General features: G+C 29.7%; 1 long non-coding RNA gene across 4 annotated transcripts; it reads left to right on the top strand.

Annotated features, from left to right (window-relative positions):
• Positions 1–8,986: 8,986 nt before the first annotated feature.
• Positions 8,987–12,575, top strand: LOC149891353 (uncharacterized). 4 transcript variants are annotated; one of them, XR_016450942.1, is made up of 7 exons: positions 8,988–9,445; positions 10,388–10,478; positions 10,747–10,807; positions 10,960–11,132; positions 11,389–11,456; positions 11,663–11,761; positions 12,351–12,575. It is a non-coding gene; the product is annotated as an uncharacterized LOC149891353 (long non-coding RNA). The 4 variants fall into 4 exon arrangements; XR_016450941.1 differs by having other exon boundaries at positions 11,663–12,148; XR_016450944.1 differs by having other exon boundaries at positions 9,011–9,445; positions 11,392–11,456; positions 11,663–12,148.
• The last annotated feature ends 213 nt before the right edge of the window (positions 12,576–12,788 follow it).

Genomic DNA, 12,788 nt, shown 5'->3' with positions numbered 1-12,788 from the left:
ACAAATGGCTACATAACGAGTGACTATATTAAATTCATAGAAAACTGAAAATGTGTTGACTACATAAGAACGAAATAGTAATCACTATTTTTAATTATTAGCGTAAATAGGGTGATAAGTTTCATCACTTTAAAATTAGATGATGTCATTTCAAAACTCTTGATGAGTTCATAATAAAACTTCTAGAAGCATAAAACTTAGCTTTTTGCAATCGTCCATCTTTAAAAAAACAAAGTTAAGTGAATGGGTTGCACCAGCCGACGGAACCTCTAAGTACAAACTTTTATTTATACAATAATTGAAGGATTTTATATATCTATTAATATTAAATACCCTGTTCTACAGTAAGAGCTTTGACAATAAATCAACTAACAATGCCGAATTTTGCAGGAGTATTTGATAGATGGTTTTTGCTAAATAATCTTGGCCATATTTTTACCTTGCTTCTTTTTTTCAAATTGCCAGGAAGAAACTTATAACTTTGATGTGATGATTTATCAAAACTTCAGATGCTTCCAACTGTTTTCTATGGTATTTACATTACGATAAAACTTTTGTGTAATATTTCTTTTTGCTAAACTTAAAAAGATTGTTTATACTATTTTGATGTGGTTTAAATTCTATACATAGTAAAATTTTTCTATAACGCGTTATTTAACTGTTATTGACTTAAGAAATCCTTTCGTTAACTAAAATTAGTTATGGTTAGCTTCTATGACTGGTGGCTTAGTAACTCAACAGAATTTTTCCATTCTACAGCCTTTAAAACACTTTTATAGCTTTTAAAACACTTTTATAGCTTTTAAAACACTTTTATAGCTTTTAAAACGCGTTTTTACAGCTTTTAAAACGATTTGTAATGAAAGGTTCAGATGAAGATTCAAAAAATGTTAAACCTCGTGGATATGTTGTGATTTAAGCGTGTTGACAAGTAGTGCCAGATTTAAAAGTCGGGCGAAATTGAAATCTTCTTTTAGAATAATTTTTTTCTACGGTAACTTTTCCAGGAAGACAATTAAAGTAGTGATCAAAGAATTCAGATGACAACATTGATGACATTATCAACAACCAATATTTAATTGCATCTTTTTAGAACTTGTAACTTCAGTATATACAGCTTCAATAGATAAGTCAGTTCTAATGTTAAAGTTTAAGTTTGAATTAAGATAAATCAAAATACTATCCTTGTTGGCTTCAGTTTTGTGGGAACAGCATTAAATCCATTTAATTCAACATTATTTGTATATCTCAATTATACACGTTACTTTCAGTAATCCAGATAATATCAGAGAAATTGTCAACAGATGCAATAGCATTTATTAAAGTAATGTTAGCACTGACATTTTAAAGTCGTAAATATAATAAGTTAGTGAGGCTACGTTTAAATGGAGATAACTTACCAAAATTTTTGACCAGCCATTGTACTTAGGATCATCTGCATTAGGATGCGCCATATTTTAAAAAAAAAATTGTTTTTTTGTTGAATCCCAACCACCTGGTATTGTTGACACATTAGTAAAACACCAGTTTGATTTCAAAGTTAAAAGCTGCGTTATTTTTACAAATGATACTAAAAAGAGACAAGAACAGACAAAAAGCAGATATAGAAAGTAGCTAATTTTTTTTTAAACTTGAGCTAAATCCGAAATTTTTTTCTATACGCTTCAAATTACTCTTATTTTATTAGTGGTGTTAAAATGTGCATTAAATAGACCAGGATAAATCCCCTTAATGTACTAGCTTAGTAGATATTGATTAATATTTGAATTTAACGATTTCTCTCTCAATTGAATAAAAAAGCCATCCTCCTCACCACAAAAAAAAAGACAAAAATAAAATAAAATATTGCTTTGGATTTTTTTGCACGTTTTTATATTCTCTTGTTTGCTTGCTCTATGTTTTCCTAGACCTGAGGTCAAAATATGATTTATTTTTGATGCTTTTTGAAGTTAATTTTATATATCTATTTAATATCTTATACTTACTATAAGTTATAAAAAACAAAAATAAACAAGCATCGATTAATAAAGCGTCATCTCAAAACAGTTTACTGTCAATAAAACTTAAACAAGTTGATTTTTAAAGTTTTACTGACGAAGTTTAGCTCTTCACAAAAGCATGAAAAAAATATTTGCCTTTTAAGATTACTTTTTAAAGTAAGATAAGTTTAGTTTAAAAACTTGTAAGTACTGTATCGAAAGCAGAATTTAAAAGTATACATATTACCATGACAAAATCAATATTTAGGTTTGCTTTTTTTTTGAAGAGGAAAAAAGTCTTACAAAAGCTTTTTGTAACATGGCTCGTAATAAATGAATAAGAAATTTTCGTAGTTTTCAGGTAGGATTAAGATTAAATTTATTCTTCGAGAAACGTGATTTTAAGTGGTCAAATCTTTGTAAAGAATATTACACTTCAGTATGTAGTTTTGTAAAAATGAAAATGATGGTAAAGCAATTATACGTTTATAAGCATTTTCATTTATACTTTGATCTAAATTTAATTTTAGTAATGCAGATTTCTGTTTGACAAAAATACCAACATCGAAATCTGTATTGTACGCAATTCTCGAGATCAAATTATTGTATCATGTAAAAAAGAAGCATATCCTTAAAACTGCATCTTTGTTGCTCTAAAGAAACCCTAGATAGATGGAGGATATGGTGACATCATTTACTTTATGATGATAAATGTATTTTATCAGAGAGGAAAAGAAATTGCGGAGAAGAAGTGGTACTATAAATTTATGAACGATAATCCTTCCTTAGTCTACGTACTCAAGAGGCAACATTAATGGCCTGGACAAAAGCTTTCAATAAAGAAATAGGTTGTAAATTCTTTGATAAATATGAATTTATATTAGACGAATATAGTTTAATTGCAAACCAGATTTATTAGATTGATGAAGCAAGGTTATCCACCGTACATTACTATTTACAGTAGCTGTTAAAAAGGCAAGCATCAGGTTGGGGCAATTACAAATGGTTTCATGCTGCATGTGAAAATATTTAAACGTGCATGGATGAACAATTGCTTTAAAAAAAAAGCCCAACCGGGAACTGTTTTTGGATGTTCTAAGACCGGATGTGTAACATTAGAGTTTTTATTGAATGGTTAAAAGCATTTCATCAAATATATCATGTTGGAAAAAAAGTCAAAAAACAATTACCAATTCTTTTGTTTAGGCACTCAACGCATACAAAAAATATCGAAGATATTGATCTACTTGTGAGTATAGCATTATTATCTTTTCCTGCAAACACAGCGCATCGTCTCCAACCTCTCAACCTCCAACAAATCTTTTTTCAAATCTCTAATTTCCAATAATAACTAAGCTTTATCTTCTTGGTTAAGAAATAATCCAAGCAACAAAACTAAACAAAGTACAGTCATAGCTATTGTGGATTGCGTACACAAAATCTCTTCTTAAGGATATTACTTCAAATGACCATGAACCTACTGTTGTTTGGCCATGCAAGACACATGAATTTCAAGATGAAGATTTTTGCCGTCTAATGGAAGATTTAATGACTAAAGATTCATTGCGCACAACTGTAAACCATGTTATACGTAATGAAACTCCTCTAGCACATGACACAACACAAGAAACCCAAGAAGAGGAAGCAACTGTGGATCTTATAACAAGCCCTTCAACTTCAAACCAAATAAAATAACAGTTAAATTTTTTACATCTAGTTCCAAATATAATAAAGAGAAGTTGTACAAGCATAACTCCAGTAGGCGGAAAAACGTCAAGTGTGAATAAAGGAAATGTAAAAAATGCAATGTAGAGAAAGAAAAATGCAAGAAAAAAGAAAGGCAATCCAACTATAGACATAGAATATTGGTTTTGTTGTCTTTGTGCAGAAGATCGAAAGGAAAATATGATTCAATACCTGAAATGTAAGTTATGGGTACATGATCTATGCCCAGAAGTTAACAATAAAACAAAGAATTATGTGTGTGATGCCTGTACTAAGAAGAGAGAAATTAATTCATTATTGAATTCTTTTTTTTGTTTTGTTTTGTTATTGAATTTTAATTCTTAATCAAATGAGCATTCTAAATAATTCATTCTAAATAAAAACCTAATAGTTGTATATTTTGAAAAGTATGACTTAGGCCGTAGGATTTGCCACTCAGGACACTAGTTTTGTAAGTCGTACCCAAGCAATGTTTTTGAAATCTTAATAAACTTATATGACAACACAAATTTTTTTCAGAGTTATTTTCATGAATAAAAGATATATTTACGCTAGAATCGAATACCAAATACAGATTTTACATACTTGCTAAATACTCAGTTGTTATGCATGTTTTTTCTTAGAGGGTACGACTTGGGCAACCTTAGCCTTACAGGTCTTTCCAAAAATATGATGCGTTTTTTACTTTTCAAAACATTAAAAAATACTGGCAGATGATTAAGTATTGAACATGTGCAAAATCTTATAATCTAGGAGCTCAATAAGTACTAGAGAGTTTAAAGGACCAAAGAATTTAATGGAGAGACTTACGCAGGATTTGTATCATACCTTGGTTCTAATTTTTCTCACAGATCAAGAGTGTTGAAATATAAAAAGGAGAAAGTTACAAATATTCTGCGATCTCAACATATTCCTTCACTCTTTGAGCCTAATGAAATGCTTTATTTCAAGAAAAATCTGAACATAACACAAATGAAACAATCTTGTTCGTCACACTGGTCCGCAAGAATTCATAGTTTTTTTCAGCCAAGTTTTTAAATAAGGAAAAATATAGATATTTACTGAACTGCCATGGATTTTTCTGAAGCTTGCTAACCAACTTAAAACTTTTTTTATTTTGTTAGCTGATTATGTGCGGTCAACGACTGCTTTGAACGATGAATCAAGCTTTCATTGAACTATTTGATCCTGTTTACAATGAAGAGTACAGACAGAATATCCCGTTGGCTATTAAAAAAATACAGACCAATTCAGGACTGACAAAAAGCAAAATATACAGACTATTGCAAGAAAAATTTGACTTTTACAAAGTATAACTTCTTGGCAATCTAAAAGCTTTTTCACATAGAAGCTGTAAATTTGCACTGCTCGGAAGCAATAACGTAAGGTCTAAGAAGAAATTGTCGTAGTTTCCTTGTATCTTTTAACTGAAAATCTTAAAACTATAGTTTATGTGGATTTTTTTACATCAGTATTTGAGTGATTTCGGTAGAATATGAGCAAGTGTAAATCGAACGCGAAATTATGTTAGAACATCCATGAAAAGCGCTTTTTGTAAAATTATCATGCTGTTATTGTACAACAACATTTTACACAGTCAAAATAAATAACTGCAATTACTCTTTCGTATTTCTTTGACTTTACATTGTTAGGATGGTAATTTTTCATGACAATACATACATGTTTAACATTTTGTCGGAAATTCTTTGTTTTTTAAAACAGCGGCGATATACAATGGCACACTGCTCAAGGTTTATGCATTAACCTTTAGATTAGTGCTGAGCATTATTTTGACCAATCCGGATTACGGATTACAATTATTTAATCCGAATTTCGGATCAATCCGTTTTATCCGAATTCACGGATCCAATCCGTCGATTCGGATTTCGGATTCAATCCGTTGATTCGGATTTCGAATCCAATCCGGCTTCATTGTTTTTGAGATATTCAGCTATTTTTTCATTATTATCAAGTATCAACCTAAATAATTCGAATTACGATCTCAGATGTATTGACAATCGACTCAATATAAGACCCCTAATAGCAAATACACCAGGGTTTTCGAGTTTTTCACAATTATTATTAGATACCCACCTATGAGGTAGGAACTAGGAATTAGAAAGTAGCAAGTAGGTATTTACTATTTTTAGTAATAAAAAAAGGAGATGTTATGTGCGTATTTGTATGCAATTCATAGCCAAATCTAACCTCATGTGGTTTTAAAATAAAAAGTCAAAGGTGTTAAAGTTTATTTTATTGATTTTTCTAATCAATTAATATATTTTTTTCATTTTCTCAAGTTATTTTTAAAAAGTATATGTATGTCCCATCTTGTAATATAGATAATATATAACATGGGTTTTTGATCAAAATTATTAGGAGGTCCCAAACCCAACTCCCAAGTTCTATCCTACAACTAGTAACAAATTGAAAAAAAATAAATTTTCACCAAATGTTTATATTAGTGTTGAGTTTTTTAAATTTAATATTTAATTTTTCCAAGTATTTTTTTTTTTGAATAAACCGGATTTATATCATAATCCGGATTTGGTATTTTAATCCGGATTAAACGGGTTGTTACTTTTGTTTCAATCCGGATCAATCCGGATTGGTAATCCGGATATGGATTGATCCGGATTTTGTGCTCAGCACTACTTTAGATTTCTCTGTTGTCGAAACTCTGTTGTCGAAACTCTGTTGTCGAAACTCTGTTGTCGAAACTCTGTTCTCGAAACTCTGTTGTCGAAACTCTGTTCTCGAAACTCTGTTCTCGAAACTCTGTTCTCGAAACTCTGTTCTCGAAACTCTGTTGTCGAAACTCTGTTCTCGAAACTCTGTTCTCGAAACTCTGTTCTCGAAACTCTGTTCTCGAAACTCTGTTGTCGAAACTCTGTTCTCGAAACTCTGTTCTCGAAACTCTGTTCTCGAAACTGTGTTGTCGAAACTCTGTTCTCGAAACTCTGTTCTCGAAACTCTGTTCTCGAAACTCTGTTCTCGAAACTCTGTTCTCGAAACTCTGTTCTCGAAACTCTGTTCTCGAAACTCTGTTCTCGAAACTCTGTTCTCGAAACTCTGTTCTCGAAACTCTGTTCTCGAAACTCTGTTCTCGAAACTCTGTTCTCGAAACTCTGTTCTCGAAACTCTGTTCTCGAAACTCTGTTCTCGAAACTCTGTTCTCGAAACTCTGTTCTCGAAACTCTGTTCTCGAAACTCTGTTCTCGAAACTCTGTTCTCGAAACTCTGTTGTCGAAACTCTGTTGTCGAAACTCTGTTGTCGAAACTCTGTTGTCGAAACTCTGTTCTCGAAACTCTGTTCTCGAAACTCTGTTCTCGAAACTCTGTTCTCGAAACTCTGTTCTCGAAACTCTGTTCTCGAAACTCTGTTCTCGAAACTCTGTTCTCGAAACTCTGTTCTCGAAACTCTGTTCTCGAAACTCTGTTCTCGAAACTCTGTTCTCGAAACTCTGTTCTCGAAACTCTGTTCTCGAAACTCTGTTCTCGAAACTCTGTTCTCGAAACTCTGTTCTCGAAACTCTGTTCTCGAAACTCTGTTCTCGAAACTCTGTTCTCGAAACTCTGTTCTCGAAACTCTGTTCTCGAAACTCTGTTCTCGAAACTCTGTTCTCGAAACTCTGTTCTCGAAACTCTGTTCTCGAAACTCTGTTCTCGAAACTCTGTTCTCGAAACTCTGTTCTCGAAACTCTGTTCTCGAAACTCTGTTCTCGAAACTCTGTTCTCGAAACTCTGTTCTCGAAACTCTGTTCTCGAAACTCTGTTCTCGAAACTCTGTTCTCGAAACTCTGTTCTCGAAACTCTGTTCTCGAAACTCTGTTCTCGAAACTCTGTTCTCGAAACTCTGTTCTCGAAACTCTGTTCTCGAAACTCTGTTCTCGAAACTCTGTTCTCGAAACTCTGTTCTCGAAACTCTGTTCTCGAAACTCTGTTCTCGAAACTCTGTTCTCGAAACTCTGTTCTCGAAACTCTGTTCTCGAAACTCTGTTCTCGAAACTCTGTTGTCAAATGCTTTTTCAAGTCCATTTCAGAGGTTGAGTGGTGGACTGCAACTTTGTGCTTATGATCCAGTAGTATTCGATAGCATTAAAATCTGGCGAGCTCGAAGGCCAAATGTGTAGAATTTCTACTCCTACTATTGTCAACTTTTCCCGTAAGACATGATGCTCATTCTACTGAAGTATTGCATAACCACCTAAATTAACGTATAATTTAACATTAACCTCTAAAACTTCAATTATGTATGCAGCGTTTATCTTAAAGTCCTTCCAAAAAACCTCAAACTAATTAGGTCTTGCTGTTGTTATCACACACTAAACCATTAGTATTGGAGGATAATTCACAAATTCTTGATAACTTTGAGAATTTCCTTTTTATTCAAATCACAGTTTGTCCTTTAGCAAAATTACCACACTAAGTTTGTACAATCGAAATAATGCATCAAGAGTAAAAAAACAACAATTGAAATATATTGATACCATGTGATATAGATGACTTTTCAAACAGGCAGCAGTTAGGATAAACCTACAGTTGTTTTTAACCAGGCTTTTTGATATTAGTTGTTGTTGATTTAAACAGCTGATGCTGTAAACTGAAAGTGTTTTACGTTTCCCAAAAATTAGAATATACTAAACCAACATCTTAAGTTCAAATCAAAACTCAAACATTGTTTTTTAGGTTAACTCTAATATTTAGGGGACAACTGTATTGTTAGACAATTGCTGGCAGATTTTGAGCTTAGAAACAGATAGGAGTGAACCATGCAAATGGTAGGAGTGAGCTATTAGCTTCATTTACCAGCAAGTTAAAGTAAGGTCTTGCCTGAATTAATTCATTGAAAATTAGATAAGTAACAAACACTTTGTCATTAAGGATTAAACCATAACTAACAATGTGACAATAAATTTCAACACCATTGTAAGTTTATTTAATGAAATAAACAAAAGGTGTAAACTACAAGAAATAAAGTTGGGTCACATTCTGCGTTACTTACTGTGTATGTACTATCAAACAAACAACTGCAATGGCAAAAAATAGTTTGCAAATATTCCCAGCAAACATGTCAGCGTTGAATCAACGTTGAAAACCGGTCGCAGCGTAGAAAAAGCGTTACAGTGACAAAAACAACGTCTTTTCAACGTTGAATCAATGTCCGTTTTTGTATACTAAATCGCGGTAAATTGAAACGTTGAATAAGCGTTGAAATTGTAACGTAATTTAGCTTCTCAAAATAAAACGTTTATTCAACGTGGAATCACTTTACGCAATTAGCCACTTTAAAAACGTTTCAAAATTTATGCTTTATCAATGTTAAAAATAAACCGCTTTTTAAACGTTACATTTTCAACGTTGAAAAAGCGTTTAAATTTCAACGTATATTATCTTCTCAAAAAATCGCGTTTATTCAACGTTGAATAAAAGTACGCAAATAATCACAGTAAAAACGTCCCAAAGTTTAAGGTTTATCAACGTTACACATTAGCTGCTTTTTCAACGTATTTAAGCTATCTATAAAACAACGTTTATTCAACGTTACATATACCAACGTTGAAAATGTGGTTATTAAAAAACGTTGAAAAAGTGTTTTTTTGCCAACGTTAATAAAACGTTGCTTTCGCAACGTTGAGGAAGTAGCACATTGACAATTTTTGTCTCATTGATGTAGCCATTACTAAAATAATTTGCCGTAGTGGAAAGGCAAGGAAAACTTAATAGAATGCATGCAGATGGTATAAAAAATATTTTAAAGTTATATTTTATAACCTATTTTTAATGCGACTAATTTAAAACTTTTAGATTTTATATCAAAGTGTATATAATATACATAAATCTCAGGGTAAATTCTATTTATTCAGGTTATTTTTGTCTATATTTTTATTTTATTTTAAGTTGACCATTTTAATAAAATGCTCAACTTTTTAAAAAAAGTTATTTCTTAGTTATAAATAGTACTTTATTTTAGTAATGTTCAGATGTACAAAGTAATATCAAAGCTTATAAAATATAATAAGTCAGACTAAATTTAGTCTGTTAACAGACTTAACTTTAAAGACACATTGTGTGTTTGTATGTCTGTATTATATATTCATGCTTTTTTTAAAATTTCACATAAATGTATATAAATATCTATACAAAATGAATTTCAGCTCAGTCAGTAGCAAACTTTGGACATTTTTAAATTAGTTGTTGGAGTAGTAAACTATTAAAAGAAAATTCTGCCTCAAACATTTTCAAAACATGACAGCTAGTGGCGTATCTAGGGTAGGGCAGGCAGGGGACGTGCCATGGGCGCCAGCCTGAAAGGGGCGCAAAAGAGACTTGGTTGCGATACAATAAGCGAGAATTATATAAAATAAATTAAGAAATAATATATCATATAAAATAAATATATTATATAAAATAAAGTTTGTGTCATCATTTATTAAAAAATTGTAATTAAGCACTTTATGTGGGGGAAGAGGGGCGCGAGATCGGTGTTTGCCCCAGGCGCTATTTACCCTAGGTACGCCACTGATGACAGCTATTTGTATATATACACATAAATTATATATATATATATATATATATATATATATATATATATATATATATATATATATATATATATATATATATATATATATATATATATATATATATATATATATATATATATAAAGATATCCATTTAGATAATCTATTATAATGGCTTCACAATCTTGGGCTTAAGTTGTTTATTTTGAAAATAAGATTGAAACAGAGGCAGTTGTTCCATCTTGTTGGGTAAAAGATAGTTGGTTATTTTTACTGTATTCATTGCTATATTAATTGTTAAATAGGAATAAAAAAAACTATTATTAATGTTTTATATTAATAGTAAAGTGCAATATCAAATAAACTTTTTTCTTTCTAATTTGGGATAAGTAATATTTTGAGTCTGTTTATTTTATTATTATTGCCTAGATATATATTGTAATCTGTTTACACTTATTCTACATTTTAGTTTTTACATTTATGGTTTATATTTATTTTACTAAATAATTATTAATAGATAAAGAAGCATGTGAAGGATTTAGTTTCATGACTCTGGAATGAGGAATCTGAAGAAGAATGTGAGTAATTATCTTTGTGAATAATTGTGTTTCTTTTTGGATTTGTCTTTTCTTTGTTTTTTATATGGTAAAGAATAAAAAAAAAAAGAGTTGTATGTATTTAAAAAAAAAATGTACATACATGCTTAATAAATTGCATTTTTTTTTTTTAGAATTTCAGAAAAAGGTTTTCAAACAACTTTTAGAAATTGAAAATATGGTAAAGGATCTTCAAAATGTTTCTTCAGATATATGCGAAGATCTGCAAACAAGTGCATTGAGTTCAATAGAACAACTTATTGAGCTAGATACTACATTAAATGACAGTGTCATTTTTTCTAAATGGGTAAGTTACCCTGTTGCTATTGCTAGTTTGAATTTTTTCTTTATATTGTCATGGTAAATTCATTTATATTATTAACTGAAAAGTTGATTAAAGAATATAATTTTATTTTATTTATTATAATTTGTCATTCTATACATACTTTTTGTTTTTTCAAGTTTCAATGTTTTTTAATTTGTTTAAAAATATAAGGGATTTTATAAAAGATTGCCTTATTTTATATAATTATTTAAGCATTGATTAAAGATTTTTTTGAAAGCAGGTATCGCAAATAGCGAAAATTGGTGGAGTTAACTTAAAAGATAACGTAAAATGTGTTATTTAGCGGTAGGTCAATTTTCTACACCTTTCCAAGCAAAAATGGCAATGGTTTTCATTGGATTATTTAAAAAGTGTTTGCGAAATATATTTATTATATTAAATATAATTATACGCTTTTTTAAGCATATCATTATATGCTTTCTTTCTTGTAGCATGAATGTTGCATTGTACAATATTGTAAATATTGATTCAAATAATTACTAACTTTTTAGACTGTTAACGATTGAGTTGCGCTGTTTGTTAAACATGAAGGGACAAATCAATTCCATGAACAAAACCAAACAAAAGTTTGCTTTTTCAAAGACAAAATTGTATCGTGTTTGAGTTGGTAATATGTTTTGTTTAAACTTTTTAAGTATGCAGATTTTTACTAATAGCATTTAAGTTTGAATTTTATATTTTAAAGAGTGTCTCAAAAAGATACCCAGCTGAAGCAGGGATTTATGAAGCTGTAAAATCAATTCTGAAAGATTTGCCAATAAATTTTTCTAGAAAGCAGTAATCGGAAGTTTAGAGTTTTTTAATGACATTTTAGGATATGTGATATGATTTTGTTTGTGTCTTGTGTAAAGCGCTTTTTCTTAAATATATGTTTATTTGTTTAATCTTTCATTGTATTATAAATTGTTTTATTCAAGCTTTTCAAATTTAAGCAACTACAGTCAGCTAATTAGATTGCTTCAGAGAAACTGATGATAGTAAAAGTTTGTTATATATATATATATATATATATATATATATATATATATATATATATATATATATATATATATATATATATATATATATATATTCGTTTTTACTTTATAAATTTATTAATAATCATACTAATTCATTATAATTTTTTTTTTACATTAGCTCTCAGACCACTAATGATAAAAGTTTTATTTTTTGGTTTAGATTCTGTATCTCAATGATATCCTGGCTTATCGATACGATGTCCTGTAAAATGTATTTTTATATATTGTATAAATATATACAGACACTCACACATATAAATCTTTAAAAAAGTATTTATATTTTTATATATATCTATGAATTGTATATTTTAGGCTTTTTTTATATTTATCATTCTATATTACTGTTGTATTAAAAATCGATTTTGGAAATATTGCAAGTGTAGAGTACAACAAACAATTTTGTTTTATTTGCCAATTCAAGATATATATATTTATTTGCCATTTCAAGATATATATATATATATATATATATATATATATATATATATATATATATATATATATATATATATATATATATATATATATATATATATATATAAGCGTTGATTCAACGTTATATTTCAACCTTTATTCGACGTCTTAGAGTAACGTTAAA

This window comes from Hydra viridissima, unplaced genomic scaffold (genome assembly GCF_058129835.1).
Source record: "Hydra viridissima isolate aposymbiotic clone 2 unplaced genomic scaffold, HvirCarnegie_v1 scaffold_3, whole genome shotgun sequence".
Lineage (NCBI taxonomy): Eukaryota > Metazoa > Cnidaria > Hydrozoa > Anthoathecata > Hydridae > Hydra > Hydra viridissima.
Note: the sequence above shows the minus strand (reverse complement) of the source record. Positions and strands in the feature narration are given on the sequence as shown.